The 5936-nt window shown below is 48.6% G+C and overlaps 1 protein-coding gene across 1 annotated transcript in view; it reads right to left on the reverse strand.

Annotated features, from left to right (window-relative positions):
• The window catches only part of GLI2 (GLI family zinc finger 2), a 144783-nt gene that overhangs the window by 73284 nt on the left and 65563 nt on the right, over positions 1-5936 (reverse strand). The gene's annotated exons all lie outside the window — the stretch shown is intronic.

The following is a 5936-nucleotide window of genomic DNA, read 5'->3' on the forward strand; positions in this document are numbered from 1 at the left end:
CCATTCCCAGAACCACTGCTCGGATCGATACGAGGAGGAGGGGGAGCAGACACACAAGGCTACAGTAGCTGCCTCTTAGCCCCCCACGAGCCCCTGTTTGAGAGCTTCACTTTAATGTTGTTTAGATACTTTGCAAAATACACCAACTGTGCGCCTACCTCAAAAAGGGATAATTATGTGGTTGCTAATTACACCAATCTGCATATTTTCTAAGCAGAGTGAGGTGTCTGGGGGAGTATGTGCATTCCCTGAACAGCAGCGCTGTGCGTTTCACAAAAAGCCATCTCAGGTGCTTCAGCAGCTCCGCTTTTCTGTCTCCAAAATCACGGCGGGCTGGCTGTGGGGGCGCCAACCTCATGTCCCGCCCCACCAGCTGCTGGGTTTCACGACACTAAATTACCGACTAACCTCGCTTTGTCAGAATTTCCCTTCTTTAAAATGGAGATAATAATACCTCCCTACCTCAGAGGTTTGGTTAATGTTTATACAGCACTTTAAAAATGATGTGGTAATTAAGTGCTCAGTATTATTATATCAACGTGTATAATGATTCCAGCAGACAGCACTATAAACAGGGCTGCACCGTGCGTGCTTTTCTTTTGTTTGGCTTGTTAGCATTTGGTTTGGTTTTCATACAGCATACTTCAATTATTATTGGTTAATTATTACGTTGTTTTATTACCTGCTCAGTGGCTTTGACAAAAATCAAAGAGGAACTACACAGGTAAAATAATAGTAAATATTCATTCTGGCCCGCTATGAACATTATAGCAAGGACAAATGGGAGGCAGGCACCCACCAGCTCACCTACGGGAGACCCCTCTCCCGCCCTGAGTATTACAGGCCATTTTGAAACACATCCAGCCAGCTGTTTCCATCCAGAGGGACACAGAAACAGTTTTCTCTTCTTCTAACATACCTAATGAAGAAAGATGGTGGTAGCCTGATTTATAAAACTATTTTTTTTCAGACAACGCGTGTCAGGATGCTGGAGAAGGCAACGTGCTTAGTTTAACTGTGGGTTGGGTACAGCAAGCCAAGCTCCCCATTCAGGTAAGCAATAAAGAGCACGCAACTAAATTCTGTTGGACAAACAGCTCAGGTAATGGTAAATACCTTGTAGGAGTGTTGGAAGGAGAAGGGGCCTTGCTGGGATGCAGATACGTGAAAAGGAAACAAGAAGTAATAAAAAATACGTTGCCCTTCAGCTATAAAATCACCAAAAGCCTAAGGGGGAGCGTTATTGTGCTGACACCTCAAAGCATCTGCAGGACAGAGTCAGCGTGACTTCACCCTTGGAGAAACTGAGGTGCAGTGAGGAGCAGAGGCCAACAATGAGAAGGCTTGCTTCTCCGCTTGCCTCTTCTCCAGCAGTACTGCTGGAGCCCCCCGCACGCACCCCACCGCCATGGAAAGACCCGGGGGCCGTTTGTTTCCCTGCCAGCCAGCAGTGAGACCGCACGCATGGCCGCTCAGCTCCCTGCAGGGACACAGACTTTGGATGCCCATGTGGATGCGGTACTTATTTTACGCAGAATAAAGCCCATTCCTGGGGTCACCTGCATAATAAAAGCCATTATAAAGGCCATGAGACACAGCAAACATCTCCATCGGACACTGCAAATGCAAGGCTGCCCCTCTCCAGCATCCCACAGGAAACCTCCTTGGGAGCCATCACAACGACCATCCACCCTCTTGGGGACGGCCCAGAGGAGTTTATCCTCTTACAAAGTTTATTCTACTGCTTCAGCTCAGGTGGAAGAACAAAGAAATATCTTTTGAAGATGCTGAGGGCTGCCATTACGCAGCCCCCACCTAGGACACCAGCACTGCCAGCACATAGCAGGCAGAAACATTGTCCTGGTGGCCATGCAGCCAGGGAACACATTTCAGCCCGGCCACTGTTTTTGCATTCGGGCAGCACTGCTGAGCCACAGGCTGTGTCCAAAAGCGGGGCAGGTAGGCAGGTGTCTGCAGAGCGAGTTGGCTCTTGCAGCTGGGACGGGAGCAAGATTAAATCAGCGAGCTCCCTCCGCGGCCCCGTGGCCAACTCAAGGCAACACCGAAGGAATTTGCCCATAAATTTCCTCCCCACCCCAAGAAGGAGGCGGCGTGCTTAAATGAACTCAGGCCCTAATAGAAGTAGGGTATTCTTGTTCATCTCGATGTCTAACCCTTCCTGAAGCTCCTGGCAGCTCTCCTCAGCTCGCTCCCGTGCACCACCTGACCTTTGTTAAGGGCATTAAACCTGTCAGTCTCTTCCTGGGCAAAAGAGCTAGAACAATTACAGTGAGGCTAAAAACGGCCTTTCACTCTACATGGAAAATTTAGATTAACAATGTAAGAGTTCATTGACATTTTCTACAAGAACATAGAACTGTTGTTAAGAAATCAAACCCTGAAATACCTCAGTTGCTATCTACCATCTCTAAAACGCTGCATGAGGGACTTTCTGCCTCAGCCACCAAAGGGCTGGGGACAGCTGTCCTGGTGGGGACAGCCCACCTGCTGCCGGCAGGGACACAAGGACGCCAGGAAACCCTGCAACCCGCTCCCATGCAGTAGCTGGCTCTGCAGCACGCTTCAGGTGTGACCAAAAATGGGGCACTTTGCTTCTCGGTGAGAAAACAGGAATTTTCTGAAGCCTGCGGACAACCCGCATGAAAAGTTCTGGCTTTGCTCTTGTAAAACAGGTTGTACCTAAAACTTTCAAAAACTTCAAAATGGTCTTGGGAGGAAGAATGTATTCACATCTATAGAAGTATTTTCAGACATTCAGGTGGGCATCTGTGAATAAAGGCGATGCATTATTTATTATTCTACAAGAATTGCTGGGGTTACTGATATGTGGTAGCCTTAAGGGGACAAATCATTATTTTTTTATACCTCTGGAAAGGGTAAATAACAGGAAAGCAGAGCTCTCCTGCAGCCAGGGGGAACCCCATGAGCACAAGGAAGTCCTGCAGCGGGGTGCCCAAACACTGAAGCTCTGATGGCTTTCCAAAGAGCAATGATTAGAAAAGTGTCTTGATCAGCCTTGCTGCCACCAGTCATCATCTTCAGTCCTAAATAGCCTGAGTCGGGGGAAGGTTTAAGGCAGAACAGTTTTCCATCAGAAAACATTTTTCAGGAACCTGCAGCTGCTGTCAAAAGCGGCACAGAAGAGATCAAGATGGTTTATGATCTATTATATTTTAGCCTACAAGAAGAACATGGAAGTGATGAACTTGAAACGCCTTGACTATATTACAACATCTGCCAACGTGGGAAGTTTCTGAAAGAGACTGCTGAGAATTTTTGCTTCCTGGGAAATTAAAAAGAAAATAAAATTGCCTTTTTCTGCTAAGCGTTGAATTCTTCTTTGGGACACAATGAAATCTGAAACATCAGCAGCGCGATGGCACGTGGCAAGCCGCTCCACTCATGCGCCGCTGCTGGAGAAGTCGCCCAGGTTTCGGCCTCTGAGCTGCCCTGCACAGGGTTGCTGTCAAGGCCCCTCTGCTTCAACGGCCAGAAGCATCCCAGGCTCATCGCTAGATGCTACGCAGGCACGGCGAGCCTGCTGAAACGTAAGCCACTGAGGCTGGATGGACAACAGGATGCAAATCCCATCTGGGACGTGCCAGTCCACCCCACCACACCTGATCAGGAGCTTCTACCTCCACGCTGAGGATTTCCGGAGTGAGACTTTCCCACCGGTGCCAGCTTTTTATTAGATGGACGAGGAGCTGTGACTACCGAACGGCAGAAAACAAACCCGAAAGGCCTAATGCAGCTTATTAATTCCACAGGTCTTGAGCTGCAAATGTTGAGAGTCTTGAAAATCACTTAATTGCCAGGCTGTCAGGCCAAGATGCATTCTGAGGACGCTGCCAATCTGACAGTTATTAACAAACAAAGAGGCCACAAGCCCCAACTGCACCGAGATCCTTGTTACTTCTACTCATGTGCCGCCTCCCAACAGGAAGTACTTAATAAGAATAATAATATCCCGAAAGGCCAACCTACGGCAGTGCAATTAAAAAGCTTTTCTGTCTCACTTTGAGGGGGGAAAAAAAATGAGGGGGAAATTAAAATCAGACAGGAAATTCCACTAGAACAAGCTGGCTTATGTCCTAATAACACAGGATTGTGCCAACTCCTCCAGAAAGCAGAGGAGAGAAATAAAAAAAAAAAAAGGGGGGGGAGAAAAGAAAGAAAAGAAAAGAAAAAAAGAAAAAGAGAAAAGCAGCCCTCTAGACTGACTCAGATCTGAGGCTACATTGTGGTTCGGCTGTGGCCGCAATTCTAAAGGGAGAAAGGCAGCACAAGCGAATAAAAGGCAGTTTGCTTTTCGAGCAAGTTGCTGTTATATAATGTAACTCTTGTATGAAAGCGCGGCCACTGCCGCTTTGTTGAGAAAAGACACAGCCCGATAAGCTCGAAGGGCCAGATGGATCTTGGGGCTTGTTCTCCCAACAGCTGCTGCCAGAGAATGGAAAGAAGAAGAAGAACAACAAAAAAAAATCCCAACCAGCGAGGAAGAAATCCCGGCGCACGAGGGGCAGGCAGGGAGGTGGGGGCAGACCAGATGGTGGTTCAGCTTGTGCCTGCCTGGACGGGCAGTAGGAGAAAAATCAGTACGTCAAAAACATGTATGGAAACTTACGGATCCCTCAAGAAAGACATGGTCATGGAAGAAAAAATGCCTACAGGTTTAAGGGCAGAAGTTTTCTCCAAGTTGTTATCATCCTGCTTCCTAGGAAGCCAGTGGCATCCTGGATTCAGCAGCCACCTGCACCTCCAGCTGACGCAGCAATTTCCAAAAAAAAATGGGCCAAGGGGATTTGTCACCGACTGCTCTGAGACCAGGCCAATGAATGGCAAACTCTTTCATTCCCCCCTGTATTTCACGTTAAAGCTCATTGCACAGTGGGAGCCACGTCGCTTGAAATGGCTGGTGAAAAGGGACTGTGTGAACCTCAGCCGACTGCTGAGGGCCCAGAGTACTCCCCAATATCCCCGCCTTTCTCCCGCGATCCCTAATACCTGGCTGTGAGAGACCCCCCGCAGTCCTCAGGATGTTTCTTTTTCTGAGTACCCCAAGGAGAGAGAAATGCATTTAATGCACGAGCAAACGGGGTCCTGACAGAGGTTCTGCCTCCTGTGTCAGGGACCCTGGGGAGCAGAGAACCGGAGTGCGAGTCCATAGGCAGCTGAACGTGCTGCTCGATACAGCTCAGCTGCTCCTGGAGCTTGATTTTACATCTGAGCAAACTTTTCCTTGGCTCTCCAAAGCGCAACTGCTCCAGATCGCCTATAATACAAGGCTAAACTGTAATTTGCTGTTAGATGGAGACATTATGGGAGAAAGCACTAATTGGCATTCATAACCAGGAGGCGGCAGGAGCACCAGAGGACAGTGATGCCCTCAGTTGCATCCGAGGATCTCCGCTGGTGAGATGTGGAGGGATTGAGAAGTTCATCAGCCTCAGACTGGAGACAAGGAGACTGCTTAAGCACCAAAGGGCAAAACTAGTGAATGAAAAAGGAGGAGAGTGCATCAGCTATCACACAGTGCTCTCTGCACACCACTTATCTGAGAGCAAATCTAGCAGAGCCCTGACCATGCGCCTTCCACTCAGGCAGATAAAAGCTTATTGAGGAGCATCATCCCAAGCTGCATCCCCAGGAGCAGGTCTACAGATGGGGATGTCTTTTAGCATTCAAATCAACCCTGCCTCACGCCCCCAGCCACGCATTCACACCCCTCCCCGGAGGTGGCACTGGCACTCATGCAATCACACACCGAGCCAGCTCAGGGAGTTCATCCAGTTGAAAACTAATCACCTAAAATTTTATTGCATGGGGGTTTGGCTGGATCAACTCCCTGAACCAGTTTACCATGAGATTGCTGGTGCACGACTGAGCAAAGAAAGCCCTTAGGCTGCGGTTCA

The sequence above is a fragment of the Pygoscelis adeliae genome, unplaced genomic scaffold (genome assembly GCF_000699105.1).
Source record: "Pygoscelis adeliae isolate BGI_AS28 unplaced genomic scaffold, ASM69910v1 Scaffold227, whole genome shotgun sequence".
Lineage (NCBI taxonomy): Eukaryota > Metazoa > Chordata > Aves > Sphenisciformes > Spheniscidae > Pygoscelis > Pygoscelis adeliae.